General features: G+C 48.4%; 2 protein-coding genes across 3 annotated transcripts in view; one reads left to right on the forward strand and one right to left on the reverse strand.

Moving 5' to 3' along the window:
* Nucleotides 1-3,046, reverse strand: part of LOC146799907 (uncharacterized) — a 240,497-nt gene extending 237,451 nt beyond the window's left edge. Inside the window, exon 1 of the mRNA XM_085620839.1 lies at nt 2,927-3,046. The gene's annotated coding sequence lies outside the window, so the exon portion shown is untranslated. The remainder of the gene's footprint in view (nt 1-2,926) is intronic.
* A 32-nt stretch (nt 3,047-3,078) lies between these two features.
* The window catches only part of LOC146799908 (uncharacterized), a 123,877-nt gene continuing 101,021 nt past the window's right edge, over nt 3,079-25,934 (forward strand). Inside the window, exon 1 of one of the 2 annotated variants that reach the window (XM_085620840.1) lies at nt 3,079-3,275. The gene's annotated coding sequence lies outside the window, so the exon portion shown is untranslated. The remainder of the gene's footprint in view (nt 3,276-25,934) is intronic. The other variant, XM_085620841.1, reaches the window with a different exon arrangement.

Genomic DNA, 25,934 nt, shown 5'->3' on the forward strand with positions numbered 1-25,934 from the left:
TGTATGTAGCTATTCAACAACATGGCCATCCCTTTTGGTAAATCTTTGTTTGTTAAGCGGAGGTTTCTGTTGTCCCGGCTGGTATGGGAAGGAGGAAGTCTTAAGAGTTTACTGGGGGTGGCTCAAAATGCCATATTTTAAAGGGGGGTTTGCAGTGCCTGACTTAGAGAGATACTATCATGCAGCGCAGTCCTACTAAGCAGCATCCTGGTTTTAGCCACAGTGCTGTGCGGCCAATCTTCTGATAAGAGGATGACCAGGAAGAAGAGGGAGACTTAAAAACCAGTGTTGCATTGAAGTTACCTAAATCACTACTGCTAATACAAACTGTTGCCTGTTGCAGTGGGTATACTCCCTGGTCATCCCACTCCTTAACAATCCCGCCAACACTTGATAAGAGAGTTAAATCGGCTAGAGAAGGCTGGCTCGGTGAGGCTGGGGAAGCCTCATCAAGCCAGGTGAGGCTGGGGAAGCTGTACATAAACAATGCATTTATGACACTATAACAATTTTAAGAAACCAGGGAGATGACTGCCATAGACATGTTTTATTATCTCAACTGTGGCATTCTGTGTCAGCAAGCTGGCCCTCTTTCCCAGACGAACCTACAGATTTTTCCCACACACTCAAATGATCACAAATCCTGGAGGTAGAGGTAGGCTTTCTAAACTAATCATTGAGAAATGGGGTATGCGAGTTGTCTCATATGCAGACGACACACAACTGATTTTCTCTTTTAAGGAACATGGTGACTCAGCTTTTATCAATTTTAAGCAATGCCTATTAAATATCTCCTCCTGGATGACTGAAAATTGTCTCAAATTGAATACTGATAAGACTGAGGTCCTATTTTTTTAATCAACCTACTCCTCCACGGACGGAGCTGTGGTGGCCAGCAGAATTGAATCCGCCTCCGATACCGGTAACGGTGGCAAGGAACCTAGGGGTCAGGTTTGACTCGCAACTGTCTGGCAAGTCTCAAATCATGCATATTTCCTCCCAATGTTTTTGGAGACTGAAGGCACTACGAATATTTTTACGTTTTCTCCCTATGAACTGCAGGAAGGCAGTGGTGTACGCCCTCATCACATCCCAACTTAAATACGCTAACAGTCTGTACATTGGCCTCCCGGACTACTTGATGAGAAGACTGCAGCGTATTCAAATCGCTGCGGCTAGGCTTTTGAGGAATGTGCCTTTACGGTATCACATTTCGCCTCATTTGCAAAGCCTACACTGGTTGCCTGTAATGAAAAGAGTGCAGTTTAAAGCCCTCGTGTTGGCTCATAAAGCAACTAGAGGGATAGGTCCCCGCTATCTGAAACAGACTGCAGAAATATCTTCCGCCAAGAACTCTTAGATCCTGCAATCAAAATCTTCTGATCACTCCACGGTTTAGAAAGACTAGGACAGGTGGACGTGCGTTCTCCGTGAAAACGGCGATGCTATGGAACACTCTACCCAATGATCTCAGACAGATTGATAAGGAACTCCCGTTTAGAAGGGCCCTGAAGACCTGGCTATTCAGGCTACCCTAGAGACTGCCGCAACCCTCTCTCCGCTCTATCTCTTGTGCCTGTAGGACGCTAGCGCCGAGACACTTCCGTTGGAAGTAGCTGTCGCGCTCTATAAATAATAATAATAATAATAATAATAACTGTATTATTTATACACCGAATATTGTGCTACAGCAATTAACAAGGCCCTTGAAACATGGGAATTGCAACATGGGAGGATATTAGACATGAAGTGTAGAATATTCTAATCTGCTCAAGCTAAATCAGTAAACTATGGACACAAACTACTTCATTTAAAATTTCTAAATAGACTATACTGCTCTCGGTTTCTTACACAGAAGAGACCCAGACAGGCCTTCTTATTGTGTGCGCTGCATGAGCAATAAAGCTGCTGTTTTTCACTTGGCACGGGAATGTCCTCTGATTGGGTCATATTAATCAAATGAATTGCATTTCATATGAAGATATTAGGCACACAGCTGGAGTACACTTCTTTTATTATGCTTTTGGGATATGTTAAAAACGTCCCCCAAATCAATAAGGAGATTGTTGAATCTTCCAACTAAGTGTAGACTGCTCTGGGTTCGGATGAAAAGGCCTACCCTAAAATAGGGGATTTGCTATTGCCTAAAGGATGCTGCTACCAGAGGAAAGACAGTGGTAGAGTATGCATCGATGCAGTTTCCACAGGCATAACCAAGGGATATCTGGGGCCCACGCAGACCCTGCTTAGCGCTCCAGTCTGAGGGAAATGCTGACAGTGAGAGATGTCGATGTACGTGGGTCAATCATGCACTAACTGCCGACCTAAGGATCTATAGTAAAAATAATCAGTGAACTAATGACTTACACACTAAATGTGGTATATTTTGAATCTGTACTTGAATACAGCAGCACTGAGAGAATCACTTGTATCGCACAGATATGTGCATCCCATGTCACAGTATATGCATTATTGATACACGCTGTCCATGTCTCACAAGTGTCTGAACTAATCCTATGGCATGCACTGTGCTCATGCCTGTTTTTCTAGTCTTTAATTAAAATCAAATAAATAAATAAATATTTGTTTGAAAATACTTTTTCCGTCTGGCTCAACTTTCAAGTCCTTGCAGCGGCTCTTTCCTCATTCCCCTCCCACGTCCAATGCACTCTATCCATGTTTCTACTTCTCCTTCGTCCCCTCTTCAGAGCCCGGGGTCTGCTGTTGTCATCGACGCTGCTGAGCTTTGCTGCTCCCCTCAACGTTGCTCTGAAAGGCTGCGAGGCTTAGGGCAGACACACATCTCCTTCCCCCTGATATACACAGGGGTGAGTTTTGGCGGGCTTAGGACAGACACACATCTCCTTCCCCTGCCATACACAGGGTGAGTGTTGGGGACGGTGTTAAACTCGACACCCCAACATACTTTCCATTCGAGGTTCGGTTTCTTCTCCTCCTTCGGCCGCAGCTGGTTTCAGCATCGAGGCCTGGTCAGAGACCAGGTCACTGCAGTCCGTGTTACTGCTTAGTCCGTTGTCTCTTTCAGTTACTCTCAGGCCGGCAGTGAGTACAGCCTTTTCCGGGTCAGCGGGGCAGAGACAGCACCAGCAGTGAATACGGTCACTTCCGCCCTCTTCTTCCGGCTTCAGCAGCTGTAGGGGTGGAAGGATCCTTTGCCTGTGCGGTGACCTTCATATTCTGACCCCAGGCATCACCGCAGACCTCGGATTGTCATCTTCACCGTCCTAGGCCGAGGGAGAGAGGGCTCTGAGCAGGTAGGAGTCTTCCGGTCCACCTCTCACCTCCCCGCTTCTGGAAAACCTTAACTCTCTGTAGTAGACTACACTCTCCACTCCCCCACGTCACGCTATGGCCCTTCCCCGCTTGCATCACCCTTCACCTCTCCCCGTCTGCATCACCCTTCACCTCTACCCTCCACACCTCTCCTGTGCAGCCTCTCCCCTTCCCACCTCTCATGAGCAGCCTCCCCCCCTCTCATGAGCAGCCTCTCCCCCCTCTCATGAGCAGCCTCTCCCCATCCCACCTCTCCTGAGCAGCCTCTCCCCTTCCCTCCTCTCCCGAGCAGCCTCTCCCCTTCCCTCCTCTCCCGAGCAGCCTCTCCCCTTCCCACCTCTCCCGAGCAGCCTCTCCCCTTCCCACCTCTCCCGAGCAGCCTCTCCCCTTCCCACCTCTCCCGAGCAGACTCTCCCCTTCCCACCTCTCCCGAGCAGCCTCTCCCCTTCCCACCTCTCCCGAGCAGCCTCTCCCCTTCCCACCTCTCCTGAGCAGCCTCTCCCCTTCCCACCTCTCCTGTGCAGCCTCTCCCCTTCCCACCCCTCCCTATCCCGAGCAGCCTTTCCCCTTCCCACCTCTGCTGAGCAGCCTTTCCCCTTCCCACCTCTGCTGAGCAGCCTCTCCCCTTCCCACCTCTCCTGAGCAGCCTCTCCCTTTCCCACCTCTCCTGAGCAGCCTCTCCCCTTCCCACCTCTCCTGAGCAGCCTCTCCCCTTCCCACCTCTCCTGTGCAGCCTCTCCCCTTCCCACCTCTAATGTGTCGCCTCTTCTGAGAAGCCTCTCCCCTTCCCACCTCTCCTGAGCAGCCTCTCCCTTTCCCACATCTCCTATGCAGCCTCTCCTCCACCCTTCCCAAATCTCCTATGCAGCCTCTCCTCCACCCTTCCCACATCTCCTATGCAGCCTCTCCTCCACCCTTACCACCTCTCCTGTGCAGCCTCTCCTCTACCATTCCCACCTCTCCTGTGCAGCCTCTCCCCTTCCCACCTCTCCTGAGCAGCCTCTCCCCTTCCCAACTCTCCTGTGCAGCCTCTCCCCTTCCCACCTCTCCTGTGCAGCCTTCTTCTGAGAAGCCTCTCCCCTTCCCACCTCTCCTGAGCAGCCTCTCCCTTTCCCACATCTCCTATGCAGCCTCTCCTCCACCCTTCCCAAATCTCCTATGCAGCCTCTCCTCCACCCTTCCCACATCTCCTATGCGGCCTCTCCTCCACCCTTCCCACCTCTCCTGTGCAGCCTCTCCTCTACCATTCCCACCTCTCCTGTGCAGCCTCTCCTCTACCATTCCCACCTCTCCTGTGCAGCCTCTCCCCTTCCCACCTCTCCTGTGCATCCTCCCCTCTCCCCTTCCCACCCCTCCCTATCAGCCTCTCCCCCTCCCACCACTCCTGTGCAGCCTCTCCCACCTCTCCTGTGCAGCCTCTCCCACCTCTCCTGTGCAGCCTCTCCTCGTCCCACCTCTCATGTGCAGCCTCTCCTGTGCAGTCTCTGCCCTTCCCACCTCTCCCGTGCAGCCTCTCCTCTTCCCACCTCTCCCATGCAGCCTCTCCCCTTCCCACCTCTCCTGTGCAGGATCTCCTCTACCCTTCCCATCTCAACTGTGCAGCCTCTCCCCGTCCCACCTCTCCTGTGCAGCCTCTCCCCCTCCCACCTCTCCTGTGCAACCTCTCCCCCTCCCCCCTCTCCTGTGCAGCCTCTCCCCCTCCCCCCTCTCCTGTGCAGCCTCTCCCCCTCCCCCCTCTCCTGTGCAACCTCTTCCCCCTCCCCCTCTCCTGTGCAGCCTCTCCCCCTCCCCCCTCTCCTGTGCAGCCTCTCCCCCTCCCCCCTCTCCTGTGCAGCCTCTCCCCCTCCCACCTCTCCTGTGCAGCCTCTCCCCTTCCCACCTCTCCTGTGCAGCCTCTCCCCTTCCCACCTCTCCTGTGCAGCCTCTCCCCTTCCCACCTCTCCTGTGCAGCCTCACCCCTTCCCACCTCTCCTGTGCAGCCTCTCCCCTTCCCACCTCTCCTGTGCAGCCTCTCCTCCACCCTTCCCACATCTCCTATGCAGCCTCTCCTCCACCCTTCCCACCTCTCCTGTGCAGCCTCTCCCCTTCCCACCTCTCCTGAGCAGCCTCTCCCCTTCCCAACTCTCCTGTGCAGCCTCTCCCCTTCCCACCTCTCCTGTGCAGCCTTCTTCTGAGAAGCCTCTCCCCTTCCCACCTCTCCTGAGCAGCCTCTCCCTTTCCCACATCTCCTATGCAGCCTCTCCTCCACCCTTCCCAAATCTCCTATGCAGCCTCTCCTCCACCCTTCCCACATCTCCTATGCGGCCTCTCCTCCACCCTTCCCACCTCTCCTGTGCAGCCTCTCCTCTACCATTCCCACCTCTCCTGTGCAGCCTCTCCTCTACCATTCCCACCTCTCCTGTGCAGCCTCTCCCCTTCCCACCTCTCCTGTGCATCCTCCCCTCTCCCCTTCCCACCCCTCCCTATCAGCCTCTCCCCCTCCCACCTCTCCTGTGCAGCCTCTCCCACCTCTCCTGTGAAGCCTCTCCTCGTCCCACCTCTCATGTGCAGCCTCTCCTGTGCAGTCTCTGCCCTTCCCACCTCTCCCGTGCAGCCTCTCCTCTTCCCACCTCTCCCGTGCAGCCTCTCCTCTTCCCACCTCTCCCATGCAGCCTCTCCCCTTCCCACCTCTCCTGTGCAGGATCTCCTCTACCCTTCCCATCTCAACTGTGCAGCCTCTCCCCGTCCCACCTCTCCTGTGCAACCTCTCCCCCTCCCACCTCTCCTGTGCAACCTCTCCCCCCTCTCCTGTGCAGCCTCTCCCCCTCTCCTGTGCAGCCTCTCCCCTTCCCACCTCTCCTGGGCAGCCTCTCCCCTTCCCACCTCTCCTGGGCAGCCTCTCCCCTTCCCACCTCTCCTGTGCAGCCTCTCCCCTTCCCACCTCTCCTGTGCAGCCTCTCCCCTTCCCACCTCTCTTGTGCAGCCTCTCCCCTTCCCACCTCTCTTGTGCAGCCTCTCCCCTTCCCACCTCTCTTGTGCAGCCTCTCCCCTTCCCACCTCTCTTGTGCAGCCTCTCTCCTTCCCACCTCTCTTGTGCAGCCTCTCTCCTTCCCACCTCTCTTGTGCAGCCTCTCTCCTTCCTACCTCTCTTGTGCAGCCTCTCCCCCTCCCACCTCTCCTGTGCAGTCTTTCCCGTCCCACCTCTCTTGTGCAGCCTCTCTCCTTCCTACCTCTCTTGTGCAGCCTCTCTCCTTCCTACCTCTCTTGTGCAGCCTCTCTCCTTCCTACCTCTCTTGTGCAGCCTCTCTCCTTCCTACCTCTCTTGTGTAGCCTCTCTCCTTCCTACCTCTCTTGTGCAGCCTCTCTCCTTCTTACCTCTCTTGTGCAGCCTCTCCCCTTACCACCTCTCCCGTGCAGCCACTCCACCTCCCCCCTCTCCTGTGCAGCCTCTCCCCCTCTCCTGTGCATCCTCTCCCCCTCTCCTGTGCATCCTCTCCCCCTCTCCTGTGCATCCTCTCCTGTGCATCCTCTCCCCCTCTCCTGTGCATCCTCTCCCCCCTCCTGTGCAGCCTCTCCCCCTCTCCTGTGCAGCCTCTCCTCTCATCTTCCCACCTCTCCTGTGCAGCCTCTTCTCCCCTCCCTACCTCCCTCCTCCCAATCTCACCTCGCCTCCCCATCCTTGTCCCACACCTCGACCCTGTGTGACCCTCCCTCTCAGCTTGGACTCGCTGAGGAGGAGCCTAGGGAGCAGAGAGTTAGGCCAAAGGCCCTCTCGGGGTGGAGGGAAGGGGCTGCTGTAGTCTGAAGAGATGTCTGGGCCTCAGTCCTGCTTCAGTTGCTGCGGTATCTTTCACCCTGACCCTCCCGGCCCTGCTAAGTACCACGCATCAGCTGCTAAGTTTTCTGTTTACTTATGTCTGACGTTTCAATGTTCGTGGTGTGCTTATGTGTAACATGTCAACATCCTAGGTATGATATTATGATTGACTCTAGTGCAGCTTCTCCACCTCTCCTGTGCAGCCTCTCCCCCCTCTCCTGTGCAGCCTTTCCTGTCCCACCTCTCCTGTGCAGCCTTTCCTGTCCCACCTCTCTTGTGCAGCCTCTCCCTCTCCCACTTCTCCTGTGCAGCCTCTCCCCCTCCCACTTCTCCTGTGCAGCCTCTCCCCTTCCCACCTCTCCTTTGCAGCCTCTCCTCTACCCTTCCCACCTCAACTGTGCAACCTCTCCTGTGCAGCCTCTTATCTTCCCACCTCTCCTGTGCAGCCTCTCCCCGTCCCACCTCTCCTGTGCAGCCTCGCCCCTCCCACCTCTCCTGTGCAGCCTCGCCCCTCCCACCTCTCCTGTGCAGCCTCTCCTGTGCAGCCTCTCCCCCTCCCACCTCTCCTGTGCAGCCTCTCCCCCTCCCACCTCTCCTGTGCAGCCTCTCCCCCCTCCCACCTCTCTTGTGCAGCCTCTCCCCCTCTCCTGCGCAGCCTTTCCTGTCCCACCTCTCTTGTGCAGCCTCTCCCCCTCCCACCTCTCCTCCTCCCACCTCTCCTGTGCAGCCTTTCCCATCTCTCCTGTGCAGCCTTTCCCTCTCCCACCTTCTCCTGTGCAGCCTTTCCCCCTCCCACCTTCTCCTGTGCAGCCTTTCCCCCCTCCCACCTTTCCTGTGCAGCCTTTTCCCCCCTCCCACCTTTCCTGTGCAGCCTTTTCCCCCCTCCCACCTTTCCTGTGCAGCCTTTTCCCCCTCTCCTGTGCAGCCTTTCCCCCCTCCCACCTCTCCTGTGCAGCCTTTCCCCCCTCCCACTTCTCCTGTGCAGCCTCTTCTCCCCTCCCTACCGCCCTCCTCCCAATCTCACCTCGCCTCCCCGTCCCACACCTCGACCCTGTGAGACCCTCCCTCTCAGCTTGGACTCGCTGAGGAGGAGCCTAGGGAGCAGAGAGTCAGGCCAAAGGCCCTCTCGGGTTGGAGGGAAGGGGGTGCTGTAGTCTGAAGAGATGTCGGGGCCTCAGTCCTGTTTCAGTTGCTGCGGTATCTTTCACCCTGACACTCCCGGCCCTGCCAAGTACCACGCATCACGGGTTCATAGCTGCTAAGTTTTCTGTTTACTTATGTCTAACATTTCAATGTTCGTGGTGTGCTTATGTGTAACATGTCAACATCCTAGGTATGATATTATGATTGACAGTTTATTGTGCGAGGAACAAAACATTTTCCGCATATTATAAGGACATAAAAATGACTTCCGTTTGTGCTTAGTGTAGTATTCTCATAATAGAATGTTATGAGTCAGGTGGGGTTCCAGGTTCCACTCGTGACGGGCGGTTACACTGGCGATGTACTTCTTGATTTTGGTTGTCTAAGCTGCTCTCTCTTGTATGGATTAAACATACGTGGAAACCCAATTTGGCTTCATCTCTACTTGCATCATATTGGCGACAAGCGGGATCAAGAGAGAACAGCGTTCACTTCAAGAGAAGATTTAAGGTATCAAGAATTTTTTTTTGATTTTAAGTGCGTGAATGCACACGTACCGGCGGCTGTATCAAAGAGTTGTGCTGTGATTGCACCGGCGGCTGTACTAGTGACTGAATTTAAGGAGTCAAGTCTGCTGTGCGATGCCGACAGGGAGATCGTCAGCTGTTTAGTGCAGGACTCCAGTAAGCGGACACAATTGTGGAGTTTGAGAGCGAAAGTGAACTACAAGCGTGTAATTGGCCAGTTACGAAAATTTTTGAGGCGTGTTGGATTCAAGATTGGCAGCGTTTTGGGACAGTATTTTTACCTGGATTGCGAGTGTTTGCAAAGAGTTCAAAAGTATACAACTTACTTGGAACAGATTTTGGAACTTCACAGCAAGATTCGGTCTCCGCGCCCTTCCACGCTCATCATTTAATGACGGTGAATCGCGCTGAGAACCCACGGAGCATGCTGGGAGCGCGATGACATCATACGCTCTCGGCGGCCATATTTAGTGAGGAACTCGAACAATAACACGGTCTCTGTGCTATTTCAAGGGCGATTTAAAGAGCATTTCCACGAAGAAAAGAAAGGCGAGCACTATTTTCGGTGATTCGCACACCGCTTATGCAAAGACAGTTTTTTCTTTTTCTCCTTTGTTTTATTTTGGTTTTTGGTATATTTCATGATTGCCAAGCATAAGAAAAATATTGCAATATTTCAGCACCCCCACATTTTTTACCCTCTGCGGGTGAGCCCAAAATGGAATGGGATCTATGGTACCCCATGTTTATAGCCTATGTAGAGGTTTTAGAAGAGGATGGCTGTTCCCCCAAAAGAAAATTAGACCTTTTGAGACATTGTTTAGGGGGCCTTTAGAGAGTACAGAAGGAGTAAATGTTTTCGAAGTCGCAGTTAAAAAAATGAGTATCAGGTTTGGGAAGAAAACCAATGTTGTGATGGAAAGATTTAAATTTTTTTCCCGCGCACAAAAAGAGGATGAGTCAATTGAAAGTTATGTATCTGCCTTACGTTCATTAGCAGGTTCTTGTGCATTTGATACCATTAATTATGAACAAGTGTTAAGAGATCAAATAATGATGAAGACTAAAAGCAAGAAAATACAAGAACGATTGTGGTTAGGCACTGAATCGTCTTTAAGTGCTGTAGTGAATATTGCCAAGGGTATTGAACAATCTGAGAAATTTGTTAATGAAATCAGAGGTCAACCTCAAGTATGTAATACTAAGGTACAAGATACTGTAGTTGAGGTATCACTTGTAAAAAACCAATTTACAACAAAAAGACCACAATTTGCCAATAGAAAGGATTTTAGTTTTAAGGAGAATAAATTCAACAATAGAAGTAACCCTGTTATATGTTACAGATGTGGCATTTTCGACCACGTAGGTAACTATTAAGGATGTCCTGCTTGGAGTAAAATTTGCGTCAAGTGCAAGAAAGCAGGCCATTTTGGTAAAATGTGTAGGTCAGTGCAGAAAATTAACTGTGTAACAAATGATGAGGAAGATATTTCCACAGAATTCAATGAATTCAATTGTATCTCTTGTGTGACGGGGAGTAATTGCAAAGGTTTTCCATTGGGTACGATATTAATTGATGGGAAAGAGGTATTAATGATGATCGATTCTTGTGCATGGTACTCTATCATTGGCAAGGATCTGTTTGAAAAATTGTGGGACAGAAAACAATTGTTACCTCCAGATATCAAACCGGGCAGTTATTCAGGGCACAAAATTGAGCTGGAAGGTTTCATTTGGGTAAATTTTGCATTTAAAGGAAAAGGAAGCAAAGGAAAATTTGTATGTTGCAACTAAAGGTGTATCCATATTAGGATGGCCACATCAACAAGAGTTGGGGATCAAATTGGATCCTAATGCCTCGCCACCTGTGTATAGTATTTCTGCAGATAATGAGGCATTTGTTCAAACCATAAAAAGTTTGTATCCCAAAGTATTTCAATATACACTTGGGGAATACATAAATTTCAAACATAAGATTATTCTTAAAGACTCCACATTACCAGTAAGACACAAGGTCCGCAATGTACCTTTAGCTTACCGTACCAAATTGAAAGACATATTAGCTGATCTTGTGTCTAGGAACGTGATTGAACCAATAGAATCTTCCCCATGGGTTTCTCCGGTGGTTCTTTCTCTCAAGAGTAATGGGGATTTGCGTTTGTGTGCCGATTTACGCAGCCTAAATAAAGAGATCTGGATCGATAGACATCCTTTGCCCAACATACATGAGTTGATCTCAACCCTTTCAGGCGCACGTGTGTTTTCTACGGTGGATTTGGCTAGTGCGTATCATCAAATTGTATTACACAAAGAGTCCAAATCGCTAACAGCGTTTATTACACCCGAAGGCATGTTCCAATTCCTAAGAATGCCGTTTGGGCTAGCTAGTGCAGCTTCAGTTTTTCAGAGGATCATGAAAGAGGTGTTGGAGAATTGTCCGGGGGCGATTGCGTTTCAAGATGATATCTTGATCTTTGGGAGAGATTTCGAGGAACATGACTCTAATTTAAAAAAGGTTTTAGATGCTATACAAAAGAAAGGTCTAACACTAAAATTCTCTAAATGCAAGTTCAGGAAAAATAGTGTGGAGTATTTAGGTCATGAAATATCAAGCGAAGGAATTAAACCTAAATTAGACCATGTGAGAAGCGTTCAGCAAGCACCGGCACCTACCACAAAAGAGCAGTTGTTATCCTTTCTAGGTTTAACTGAATTCTACAGTAAATTTGTGAAGAATTATTCTTCAAAAGTATTTCCTTTACGTGAACTATTGAAGAAAAATGCGAAATTCATCTAGGGTGAGCAACAGAATCTAGCCTTTGGAATTCTAAAAAATGATATCAGCTCTGCTCCTTTCTTGAGACCTTTTGAGATTGGTGGGGAATGCATAGTAGCTGTGGATGCTAGTAGCACAGGTTTAGGGGCGGTGCTGATGCAAAAGAATTTTGGAGAAGAGTTTGTAGTATCTTATGCCTCTAGGTCTCTGCGTGGAGCGGAATTCAACTACTCCACGATTGAGAGGGAGTTGCTTGCTTGTACTTGGGCTGCCCAACATTTTAGACAATTTTTGTGGGGAACACAGTTTCAATTGAGGACAGACCATAAACCCCTAATCAACATGTTAGCGGCTGGTGGTGGCAAAACGCTTACAGCGCGGTTAGCAAGACTAGCTGCTAAATTGCAAGAGTATCAGTGTTATGTTGTGTATATTCCTGGCCGAATGAATGTACATGCTGATTGTATGTCACGACTTTCTTTGCCTTTGTCTGATATTCAAGAATCAGGTAGGGACAAAGTAGAATGTGACGTGGCATATACCATGGAGGATATTAATCACAGTATGGGTTCGGATAGTATTTCTGAAGAACTGTGGGTAAAAGAAATGTCCAAGGATGTGACACTGAATAGTGTGATAAATTATCTGCGTGTTGGTTGGCCGGAAGAGAGGAAGTTGAATGGAGATATCAGTTCGTTTTTTAAAATTAAGGATGAACTTATGTTCTCACATGGGTTTGTAACTAGGGGTGATAAAATAGTTCCCCCGCAAGGAATCAGAAATCACTTAATCAATTTATCTCATGAAGGACATATGGGCATGTCCTGCACTAAAAGACGTTTAAGGGAATTTTATTGGTGGCCTTGCATTGACAACATGGTGGACAAATGGGTTAGAGACTGTGCCCATTGCTCTAAAAGTGACAAGACAGTTAAACCTCTATCGGTGAGTGTCTCTCCGATTGAATATTCACAAGGACCATGGGAGAAACTGGGTATTGATATAATTGGCCCTTTGTGTCTTACACCTGTGAAAAATGATTTTGCTTTAGTTTTGGTGGATTACTTCTCGAAATGGCCACAAGTCAAAATTGTAGACAAAATTACATCATCTCAAGTTATAGAGTTTCTGGACAATGTTTTTAGTAGAGAAGGCTTGCCTGCTGAACTTGTCTTACAATGGCCCACAATTCATTAGTAAAGAGCTAGAATTGTTTTTAAATAAATGTGGTATTGTCCATAAGAGAGTGTCAAATTACAACCCTATGGCCAATGGTCAAGTTGAACGGTTTAACAGAGTAGTAAAAGAATCTATACAGTTAGCTATTAAAAGTAACATAGACTGGAGGAAAGCTTTGAGAGCCACTTTGCTTACATATCGAAGTTCTCCTCATTCTGTAACTGGTTGCTCTCCATTTGAAATGTTGAGGGGGAGGAAAGCTAGTTCGAAACTCAGGCCTTGGTGGTTAAAATCTAATGATCTTAAGGATCCTTTGGTGGATCTTAAAGCTGTCAGAGAAAGTGTAGTAAAATATCAAGACAAAATGCAAAGGGAAAATTGTAAAGATCGTTTTTCTAACTATAAAATTAAAGTGGGCGATTTAGTACGTGTCAAGTTTGGGTGTCCAGACAATAAGTGGTCAAAGTGGTCGGACCCTCTCAAAGTAATTGAGGTTTTTAGCAAAGCTGTCAGAGTACAAAACGGGAAAATCTGGAACTTTAGACGGGTGTCTATGTATAGGTCTAACAATGGTTTTAGCAAATTTAATGTTATGCCTCAAAAGGATATAGTCATCAATGAGAATAGAGATGATTTTCAAAATTTCTTAGATGCTTTTGAGGGCTCTTCTGGACAAGATTTTGGTGTTTCTTCTTCTAATGTTCAAAAAACTCGTGAAACCACTGTAGATTCAACTGTAATTCCAGATGATGTACCAACAAGCATTGCTCCTCTTGTGAATCCAAATGTAGTATCTGGGGAAAGTGTGCCTAGACAAAATGATGAGATATCGATTCCAAGAAGGAGTTCTCGCATCAGGAAAATACCTGTTAAAATGAATGATTTTGTTAGATGTTAATTTCACATGTCAACTATTTGTAAATTTCATTGATTATACAAATGTTTTTTTTTTTTTTTAATTTGAAGGGGAAAGGTGTGTAGTATTCTCATAATAGAATGTTATGAGTCAGGTGGGGTTCCAGGTTCCACTCGGGCGGTTACACTGGCGATGTACTTCTTGATTGTGGTTGTCTAAGCTGCTCTCTCTTGTATGGATTAAACATACGTGGAAACCCAATTTGGCTTCATCTCTACTTACATCACTTAGTAGTGGTCTTGAGTGGACATTAAAATAGTTGAAACGCTCTTGAGGTGATTACGCAAGGTTTAACAGAGCTGTGGGCTTTGCTAAAATAAATGAAAGGCTGGAATGGATCAGCACCAGCCTAGCTCAGCTGTGGGAAGGCAGCCTGCACTAACTGGCCGGACCACAGCTTCGGGTCTTAGGGCAGGTGGGGGCTCTCTGGATACAGGGGCTGACCAGTGCTGTGTGTGCTCCCGGCAGACACTGACAGTGCTACAACTCTCTTTCGCTACACAGGCCCAGCGGCAGCAAGATAGATCACACGGTGCACATCGGGCCGGCGATGCACATTCAGCAGTGTGCCCATTGTGAAAAACCCTATAGGGCCGGCGCACCAAACCAGGATGCGGGGCCATTCATTACTATGATTTATCCAAAAGGGGTTGGTTTAACCCGCCTTGTGTGTTACTTGGCAGAGCTGGAGGTTAGACTCACACATTTTAGTGTTGGTGTCCGTTTCACTGCACTGAAATGCGTTGATCGCGCATTTTAAAACTAGCGCACTGACCACCTGTGATGTGCTTGACAACAAGGAGCTGTGCATCGAGCATGCGCGCTGCATGTGCCCTGTTTCAAAAACAATACTGTGGCTGCTGTTCTCTCAGTCAGGCACTGGCAGCAACAACACTCGATTTAACTCTTGTGCTTCGACTGTGCCGGGCACTCCATCCACCCCGTCTCTCACTCCAGCCTCGCATCCACTATACCGGGTGGCCTCAGAGCCAGGGCCTGGTAAATAAAAAGTAATACAAGACCGTGCAGTGCACTCGCATGTAGGATCGGGGGCGGCACCTTGCCTGTTGGATTTTGGCAAGGTGCCTTCCCCTCTGTGGCTATAGTGTCTTGTTAGCCTCCTGGCAGCACCCAGTGCCGAGTGGGGTGACAGAAGGCAATTCTGTTATTTCCTTGCTGCCCCTAACCAACGAGGAGGGTGTGTTATTCACCAACAAAGCTTAGCTGACCTTAAAGTCCCTCTGAAATTGCGCTCTTCCACATTTACTACCAAGTAATAATATCACATATGTGGAGATCTCCTGACAGAAAAGATAGGCGTGCTAGAGGATGAGTACTCCACTCCTAGGTTTGTGAGTAGCATGTTGTTGTACTTTAGTACAATTATAGTACATATATATCCCATAGTGTACCAAGGGCTTCAAGTTGAAGGTCCCTAATGGGTTACAGAACTCATTGTGTGAACCATTACAGTGACAGCGTAAAGCATGTCTCCACGCCTAACACTAGTCTGGGTGTGCAGTTTTAAATAGTCAATTTGACCTGCCAAAATAAACACTTTTTAACAGGACTAACCCTTCCTTCTAAGTATTATTAAGCCATGAAACTGAGATGGGGAGAGTCAGTGGTCTTATGGCTAGCGTTGTAGACTGTGGAACTGAGGAAACACATTTGCGTTTTAGCGCCGGCTAAACATCCTGTGATTCTGGTAAAATCACGTAATCTTCCCTAGCTTAAACAAAATTAATGTGTGTGCGGTCACAACGGGGATTTTTTTTCCCCCCTCACTTTTCAATGATAGACCCAGTCTCCAAGTACATTCTCTTTCTTTCGATTATTGTTTTATTATGTTTCTTTTTGTTTAGTCAATAGTCCAGACTATACTAAGGACAGTTTATACTGGGTGCAAGTTCTTCTCAACACAAGGATCCATGGATATTTCTCCTCCTGTCCAGGTTCTCCAGTCTTCCCTTGCGCAGGGTGTCCATTGAGAAAATATCAAAAGGGCAGCAGTCGGGGGGCGTGGTTTGGCGCCGACAGGAATGGCGGCGTAGTTCCCGAGCTCTGTAAGGGCCTGCGGCATACCCTATAAATCCGTCTATCACTCCGACATCTCAAGGGACATAGAGAGCTGGCACACGATCCTGCGACACGCGGTGCCGTAGGGGGACCGTCTCTCGGGCTTCCGTGCACGGAGATAGCAGAGAAACTGCAGCAGGACTGACATCGCCGGCGGCACTTCGGCTGCGATTGCAGTGGGCGGAGTCACATAATCCGCCGGCCCGAGGCGTGAACTCTGGGCCTGGACTGAAGAGCACGCGACCACCACGGCTGGCGGCCTGCTTCCTTTGACGTGAATGGTAGCGATTGGCACCCCCCCACCCCCCAGGAGCGCCGCTCGAGCACAACAGCCGAAGTTCTCCTGCCAGGTGAGACCCCAGGAGAAGTGGGGGAGGTTCTCCATTTCCACCCCCCCCCATCCCCCCCCCCTACCGTGGGTGCCACAAATTGGAACTCGGCCTGGTGGCCTTGGGAGTGAAGGGTGAGGGTGGCGCTCAACTGCAGCGGAGAACCACTATACTGTTGTAGCGGCAATGCTGCATTAAATAAACCCTGGCGCATCCAAACGAGACACTGCCGCGGTAGTGAACGTTGCGGGAGGTGGGAATAGAAGAGACCCACACAGCAACATTCACGCAGGACGGCTCCAAACGATCTAACACCTCTCCTGCCCATTCTCAGCTCCACGCACCCCCGTTGGCGCGGGTGAATCAGACAGAATAAAGACGGGCATTGCATTTGTCTGTGTGAAAGGCCTTGAAACAAAGACTGTATCGTGACATCCGGCCAACAGTCGTCCGCCATTACATGGCTCCTTCAGGTTACTGGTTCCATAATAAATAGGCACCATATCTACCCGCCGACATCCAAATTTTGAAGCTGTGGTGGGGAACAGACTCAGGCGTACCCCGGACACTGCCACGAGATAGTCCGGACCAGTATACAGCCACCCATGCAGCCTAAACTACGGTGAGCAGCAGACTGAGATAGAGCGAGACCCTCGGACCACACCATCCTCGAAGAGCACCAATATTACGATTCGGAGGTACCGTAGCTCTTCCTGCTGCCACCGCACAACTTAACTTAAGACCCACGCAGTAACATGACGAAGCCTAAAAGCACCGCGGCAGCCGTCCAACTCAACAAAATGGACAAGTACGCGGTCCCTCGCCAGCTTTCGGCCACAGATGGAACGAATGAAGAAGCTGCACCTGCAGAGGAACCATCCCTTGGATCAATCATTTGATTTGATTTGATGAGGTATTTGTAAAGCGCAACTATCACTCCGTGAGGAGTATCCTGGCGCTGGAGTAGCGGTGAGAAAAAGCCCTGTGACAGAGTAGATCAAAGCTAGACAAAATTCGTCAGAGGCACTGAAAACCCAGGATTTCAAGGTCTTCCTAAATACAGATTCAGTATTGCATAACCTAAGATGAGCAGGAAGCAAATTCCAGGCTTTGGCACTCAGGTAAGCCGCAGTCTTACCTCCTTTCAATTTATATCTAAAATTGGGGAGTTTAAGCAGATTTGGTGAAGAAGACCTAAGGAGTCTTGTTGTTGTGTATGGGACAAAGCATGCCGCCAGGTATTCGCGTCCCACATTGAGCTTAGCTATAAAGGTGATCAAGAGGATCTTAAAAAGAATTCTCTTATGCACCGGGAGCCACTGTAGACTATTCAAGGCACCAGAGGCTGAAGATCTTCTTGGAAGTTTAAGCACTAATCGTGCTGCCGCATGTTGCACAACCTGTAATTTCTTTAAAATAGCTTTATTAACTCCTGCAAGGAGACCGTTACAACAGTCTAGGCGCGAGAGTATCAGAACCACAGCCACATATTTCCTTGCTGCCAAAGGGAGGAATTAAAAAAAAATTCTTTAAAGATTTAATCAGGCTGAAGCACATTCCAGCCACTGCTTTGGCATGAGGTAGGAAAGAGAGAGAGGTGTCAAATTGTACTCCCAAATTCCTAGCTACTTCTACCACATCAGGCGGGGGAGTCGCACTGTCAGGCCACCATTTGGAGGGTTGGAAGAGGACATCATTCCCTATCGGGAGGATTTCTGTTTTATCCGTGTTGCATTTTAGCTGATTATTCCTCATCCACTGAAGAACGGCGGTCAGACAACTTTTAAAATTAGTCTCAGCCTCCACGGAGCCATTCTCTATAGAGAGGATCATCTGGGTGTCATCAGCATATGATGTGACCTCTATCCCAAATGATCCAATCAAAGAGATAAGCGGGGTCATATATATATTAAACAATAATGGGCTTAGAGAGGACCCTTGAGGAACCCCTGCCGTAAGGTTATGTTCTATAGAAAGGAACGTACCCAAGGTAACTGCTTGTCTCCGGTTAGAAAGGAACGACTTTATCCATTTCCAATACCGTACCGGAAATGCCGCTGCATTCAAGACGTTTCAAAAGAATATCATGGGAGATGGTGTCGAATGCAGCCGACAAGTCCAAAAGAATCAAGACCGCTCTCTTACCTTTATCGGCAATCATTTTAAGAGTGTCAGATATTTCCAAGAAGGCCGATTCTGTAGAGTGTTTTGGTCGAAAGCCAGATTGTTGTGGATGGAGCATTTGTTGCTCTTCAATGAACTTAGTTAGTTCCTTATGAACAAATGTCTCTGTTATTTTACCTAACAGGGGAAAGAGAGAGATCGGATGAAGACTTGAAAGTACAGACGAATCAATGTTTTGTTTCTTTTTTAACGGTTTTACCAGCGCAAGCCTCTACTCGTCTGGTACAATACCTGTCCTAAGGGAGAAATTAACTATGTGATTGATGATGGGATTCACTGTCTCAAGTATTTTATGAAGAATCGTCGGGGGACAGACATCCAATGGCGAGCCTGATTTACACCTTTCTATTGCCGCAAGAGTCAGCTCCAATGGGACTGATTCAAAAGTGCAAATAGAGATAGAGCTTTCCACCGAAAGTGGATCAAAAACATAGTCCCGATTGTAAACTGGAAAATCTCTTTGAAATTTTTGAATCTTTTCCTCAAAAAATAGTGAAATACTATTACACAATTTCTGCGAGGCCGGAAGTTCCTTCTGTTCCGCTTTAGGTTTTGTATATGACTTCACAATTGAAAAGATAGTTTTCTGATCTTCCTTAGCTGCATTTATTTTATTAGTAAAATATTCTTTTTTTGCCAGTTTAATCTGGCGAAAGTAAGCTTTCCTGCTCTTTTTGAACACTATTTTTTGTTAATCATTATACGACTTTCTCCATTGTCGCTCAAGTTGTTTACAATGCAAATGGGCTTGGGCCAATAGGGGCGTAAAACAAGGGTTTTTTAAAATGTTAGGTTTTTTATGCTTATTCCACTTCTCCTGGGGGGAGAGTGTATTACATGCTTTGGATGTCCAGGACTGAAATAAACGTGAATCTAATTCTGTATTACCTGTCAAGGCAGGAGTGAGGGCCTGCGCCAAAGTCGATAGATTAGGATTTCCAGCAATATGTGCCCATTTGGGCCCCTGGTGGGATTCATTGGGGGACTTCTCCAAATGGCACTTCTGGGGGACCCTGAGCCTAAAAGGGACAGAGAAGTGGTCAGACCATACCTGTGGAGAGGGGTATCAGCCGATAGCCAGGCCAGATTAGAACATACCCCATCTAAAGTATGCCCCGCCAGGTGTGTTGGTCCCCTCACTAGTTGTTGTAATAAGAACAGGTCTAATATTTGGAGAAAATTATCTGTACCTGGATCAGAACTACCCTCCAAGTGAAGGTTAAAATCGCCTAAAAGAGTAAAGTTTGCATATTTGAGTAAGAGATAACTCAGGGAGTCACCAAGTGACTCTACAAAAGTAGAACTTTGGCCTGGTGGGCGGTAGAAAAGAGCTCCTGAAAAACATGAAGTGGCATTGAGGGAGAGGCAGAAGCCAAGCCTTTCTGCTCCTTTAATTGTTTCAAGATCAAAGTATGTGCAGGAGAAGGTATCACGTAAAATAATAGCCAGCCCCCCTCCTCTGCCTATCATTCGATCTTTCCTGTATATCGAGTAGCCGGATGGGACAGAGTCGGCAACATGCTGACTACTCCAGTCTTTTAGCCATGTTTCCGTAACAAATAGCAAATCTAGTTGATGATCTAAAATAAGATCTCTAACATCATGACTGTGTTTGCACATAGATCTAGCATTAATTAAGCCTCCTTTAAGCTGGCCATAACCACTAGAACTGACAGGACTAGGTTTACTTTTGTTTTTGCCAGTAGGCAACTCAAAGGGAAGATTGATCCTGCATTTATAGCAGGAACAAGCCCCAAAGATTTTTTCAGGTAGAATGGGACATTTACAGACGACTCTATAATTGAGATTTCTCAAAGTCTCAGAGGAATATAATACTTTTAGAGTAGGTTGTGCTGCATTACCCACCCTTGTCCCGGCCTTGGCGCAGACGGGCTTGCCTTTGGCGCGCCGCCGGCATGCCCGCTGTGCACGTCCGCTGCGCGTCCGACCCAGCGTGAGTTTAAATAGCTGGCCGGGCGCGTGAGGCTCCAATCCCCGCCCTCTCCCGGAAGTAAAAATAACTAGGAAGCCGGTTGGCAGGAAAAAGGAGGTGTGTCCGCTTCCCTCCAATCGAACGGCAGCAAGGCCGGCGTTGGACCGGGGAAGCGGAGACAAAAACACAGGAGGACACAGAAATACAGTCCCAAAGAATAGTGTGCAAAATAGCCAATGTCTCCTCAATTAAAATACAAGAAGCGCAGTGCTGAGCTAAACAAAAGTAACAGGTCTTCTCAAAGTTTTAAAAACAGATCTTTCCCAAATGATAAAATAAATCAAATATACGCAAGGTTAAAAATCAGGGTGAGGGCTTTTCTCACCACACGTACCACTGGCGGCGATACAAACAGTCAGCACCAACCTGGAGACGAAAATAGATAAAGTTACAATCAAGATGAACCTCATAAGAGCGGATATGCGGAAAACTTCCGATAGGGTCACGGCAACAGAAGGGAATGTCGCAGAGCTACAAACGGTGACACGTAAATTTGAGGAAAAGGTTAAACAATTAGTCCACCAACATCGAGAAATGGCACTGCACCTGGATGATCAAGAGGGACGAGCCCGTCGCAACAACATACGGGTGGTGGGGGTACCTGAGGGGGCGGTGGGGACCAGTGTGGACCTCTTCCTCGAAGATCTTACTCTACATCACCTGAAACCCAAGAGACTATCCCCACTATTCTCTATTGAAAGAGCACACAGAGCCCCGATCCTGAAGCCAAAGCCAGGAGCTCCACCTCACACTATCATAGCACGCATTTTGAACTTTCGAGACCGTGATGCGATCCTGCAAGCGGCAAGGGTTACTGGAGACCTTCCTTATGACAATGCGACGATTCGTTTTTTTTCAGACTTCACCCTGAAGGTAAAACGAGAAAGTCGCTCCTTCGAGGGCATCAAAAGGGCCCTTAGGGACAAGGGATTTAAGTATATGATGTTCTTCCCTGCCAAGTTGAAAGTCATCGGTAACAAATCCTGGTTCTTCACAACGCCTGAAGAGGCACAACGCTAGCTTGAGGAGGGTCCACCCGAGTCCCAACACTGCAAGGGAGAATTGAATCGCGGTGACGCTGAACATCACCCCGGGGACTCTTCACACAGGCACAGGAGCGGGCGGCATTCGCCATCGAGATCCAGAAGCTCCCGCTCCGCCAGTCCTGGCAGCCACGCTGCACGTGTTGGACAATGAGGCAATGTATGGCTACGATGGTCGGTAATCGTCTCCCTTATTTCTTATATGTCGAGTGGGTGTGATTTGGGTGGGTGATTCCTGCTCATAAGATTTATCAGATCCCACTTTACCTGACTAAAACTGTACTGGGACCATGATATTGAACAGTAGAACTTTCAGAACTATAAGTGTCCCTTAATGTGTATTGGTATTGCTGTGGGCCCGAGGGAGTAAGAGACTACCGGGTGCCAACACCACACGACCGGGGATTATAAAGCACTCTGCTATTGGGGTGGTGGGTAGTTTTAAACCTACTAGGCAGGGATGCAGGGAGGGGGGGTTGATTTTTTTCAGAGGAACAGGGGATGGGAGGGTATGGAATGTATAATGATCGCTGCTGCAACTATCCCCAATGTAGATAGGATAAGTGTTAATCAACATGTGAAGATATATAGACTATGCGGGGGTGATGGAATACAGGCTTCGACTACAAGAGACTCTTATTTGAGATATGGGAATGTGTTATTTGTTGATGTTTTATTAGTTCTTGATCTGCGACTTTAGATATACAGTCACGATGATGCATGGTTCACACTGACCTCTACTGTTCGATATGCCACAAAGTCTTATATACCCAATGTCTTCATTTGATCTCATGACACAACACACCAAAGTGCCGGCACTGTCCCTCCTCTCATGGAATGTCAACGGTTTGGGAGACGAGATAAAACAGGGATTAGTGGTCCAATACATAAAACGCATTTCTCCAGCAGTTACACTACTGCAAGAGACACACCTGATGGGCTCCATGTGTAAGGCCCTTGACCGCTGGGGGTTTCAATTAGTGGTCCATTTGGAATTCTCCGCAGGGTTCCGGGGAGTGGGGATTGTAGTACAAAAGTGATTTCCCCTCATTGTTCACAGTACATTTAAAGATGACCAGGGCCGATTCGCGGCTATATCGCTTTAATGGAAGGGTCGAATGTTTAATGTTATAACTGTCTACGTCCCGCCTGCTTTACACTCCCCCACCTTTCAGGATTTGGGCAAATTCCTCCTAACACTACTAGACGGAGATCTAATAATGGGGGGAGATTTTAATATGACTGTGACCGATGCATTGGACTGCACGCCTAGCCGCCGCAACATCGCACCAGCTCCCCCTTGGCTGATTTCATAGAGGCGCAGGGCCTACTGGACATCTGGAGACTCCAAAACCCGACAGAGAGAAAATACACATTCCACTCGGGAGCACATAATAGCCTTTCCTGCATAGACTATATACTCACGGCCACGGATGGTCTGGGAAGGATGGGGGTGACCACACACTTACCTAGAGGGATCTCTGATCACTCCCTGATACGGACTGAAATCCGAGCGCACTGCGCAGTTCAGAGACGTGTTTATCCCATATATCCAGGATCCCTCATGAGTTCTAAGATCAGGAAAACTCTAATCAGGGCAACCTCACAATACTTCCAAGAAAATGAAGAGTCAGTCTCCTCCCCTCTGACGCTGTGGGAAGCTTACAATCCAGTCATAAGAGGTCAGGCTATCTCCCTTATGGAAGGGCATAAACGGGAAACAAAGAAAAAAATAGAGACGTTAGAACAGGAGGGACAGCATATAGAATCCCAACACGCAACCGCACCCACGGGCGACCTGCACCTGCATTATGCGTGAAAACACAAGAATACGAAGAACACCTCTGGGCTGCTGCTCAGTCCCGACTGCAAGCGGTCCAACATCGGATCTATGAGTCTGGAGACAAAGCCGGGAAACTTCTGGCCTGGCTTGACAAGAAAGAGCGAGCGTGTAGATGGATAGCGCAGATCAGAACCGACAATGGTGCACTCACGTCAGACCCACAACACATTGTAGATACACTGGCACGACACTATGAGCAAGTATTCACTTCCAGAAACCCTACCTCCGTACCAGAAGCGCTTGCATTCCTTCACGATATCCATATGCCACGGCTAACTCCACAGGAAGCTGAAAGTCTAGAAGCCAATATTACAGTAGACAAACTCAAAATGGCCATTTCCAAAATACAGTCAGACAAAGCTACAGGTCCTAACGGAATTCCAATAGAATTATATAAACACACAGCGGACATGATAGCCCCATATATGTTACAAATGTTTGAAACTAGTCGCGACATAGGGACGCTCCCTAGAGATCAACGGTTAGCAACTATTGTTGCCATCCATAAACCTGGCAAGCCAGCGGAGGAATGCACATCCTATCGCCCAATATCATTAATTAATGCCAAAAGGAAAATTTTAGCCAAAACGCTGGCACTCAGACTCACCCCCTATCTCCGCACCTTGATCCACCCGGATCAATCCGGTTTTATACCTGGCAGAAATACGGCCCTGCATCTTCGATGTCTTCATGGAGTGCTTGGTCGGAAGCACACCATTCAGGAAGACGCCGCGGTACTCTCCTTGGACGCGCGAATGGCCTTCGATACGGTAGAATGGGCCTTTTTATTTGCGGTCCTTCAACACCAGGGGTTCAGACCGAAGTTCTGTTCCCGAGTACGTCTACTCTATACTGATCCAATAGCACACGTAGTCGCTAATGGCCACGTATCAAGTGAGTTTACCCTAGGAAAAGGAACGAGACAGGGCTGCCCATTGTCAACCCTATTATTTGCATTGGTTCTAGAACTGCTGGCGGCGTGGATTAGATGGGACCCCATGATTCGCGGGCTAAAATGGAGGGAGGAATGGGAAGATCGTATTTCGCTATACGCGGACGATGTATTATTACATATCGCCTCGCCTACGAGATCACTGAAGGCGATCCTTAATATTTGCGAGGTGTATGGCTCCGTCTCTGGATATACTATCAATTGGGATAAGTCAGTGCTCCACATATATTATATGGACCACCCCCATGTCTCCCGTGAGGCTACAAGGTCCAAATAGCCACCGACAGTTTTAAGTATCTTGGTATATACGTAACCACGGACAGCGACGCATTCCTCACACTCAATTTACAAGCCCCACTGTAACAATTGAAATGTGATATTCGACATTGGAAGGCGCATCCTCTCACCCTACTAGGTAGAGCGGCTCTTTTTAAAATGATGGCACTCCCTAGATTTTTATATGTCCTGCATAACACCCCCTATCCAGTTCCTGACTCATATTTTAAGGCTGTTAACTCGGAGGTGGAGGCTCTCCTATGGGACAATAAACCGGCAAGGGTGGCAACGGCTAAATTGGTGAGGAGCTGGTACGATGGCGGGATAGCCCTTCCTGATGTCAAAGCATACTACTGTGCCTCACAACTCACGGTTATTAATCAATGGCTTCATGTGCCAGATACAGACCCAGCCTACCACCTTGACAGAATGACTTTAGGGAAAGGCGGTATCAATAGAGCGCTCTATAATACTCAGAAAACCTGTAACCTCATAGGCCCAGCATCGCACACCATTCACATTTGGCACACAGTAAACAGACACTTGGGCTGGACTGACAAACTTACGAAACATACACCCTAGTGGGACACACGTAAACTTGGAACACTAGGCAATAGTAAAGGGTTTCAAAAGTGGGATCTGATCGGCATATCCCAACTCGGGGATCTATGGCATAACGGGAAAGTCGTCCGCTTTACTCACCTTCAAGAACAGTATTCAATGGCCACAAAAGAACGGTTCAGATATTTGCAGATTCGACATGCGATTGAAACAGCCCTCCCCACGACGGAGACACTCCCGGAATCCTCCCCCTTAGAGGACCGATTACTCACTGACTATCTCCACAAAAGAGCAACCTCCCTGACATATAAAAAAATCATTAACAACCGACCGGACCCACTTGCTCGCCTTGGGGAACTTTGGCAGGCTGGCGTTGGAGATATGGATGATCCAGACTGGCGCGACGCGATAACCTCGCCCAAAGAAGTAGCAATCCCCTCCAGACTACGACTGGTGCAGTTTAAAATACTACACAGGACCTATTACACACGGACGGTACTACACAAGATGGGAAGGGCCCCCGAGCCAAGCTGTCTGCGCCTCTGCAGCGTCATAGGTACCTATTATCACACCATATGGGAATGCCCCAAACTTACGCCATACTGGGGCGAAGTGATAAGAGTAATAAAAGACGCCACCGAGAAACAGGTCCCACTTGAGTCCCAGTGTTGTATCCTTAATATATGGGGCCCGAAAGATCTTATGCACCCTGAACGCCTCTGGGCCATGACAGGCATGGTAATAGCGAAACGCAACATAGCGCAAAAATGGGGGGTGGGGACAGTGCCAACAATAACGCAGTGGAGTAGAGACATGGATATGATCATGGTAGCAGAGAAGGCCACATTTATGCATAGGAAATGCCCTCGCAAATAGTCTAAGGTGTGGGGAAAGAGGGAATATTTGCTCCCCCCCAGAAGATGAAAGTGATTCGGGTGAGGACATGTAGAGGTATGAACTTAACTGTGTAATAAGGTGGAAATGTGTAACAGCTTACTGTATAAAAATGTTATTGTGACTGTGTAGTATCATCTGCAGATCTG

The sequence above is a fragment of the Triturus cristatus genome, chromosome 8, assembly GCF_964204655.1.
Source record: "Triturus cristatus chromosome 8, aTriCri1.1, whole genome shotgun sequence".
Classification (NCBI taxonomy): Eukaryota; Metazoa; Chordata; class Amphibia; order Caudata; family Salamandridae; genus Triturus; species Triturus cristatus.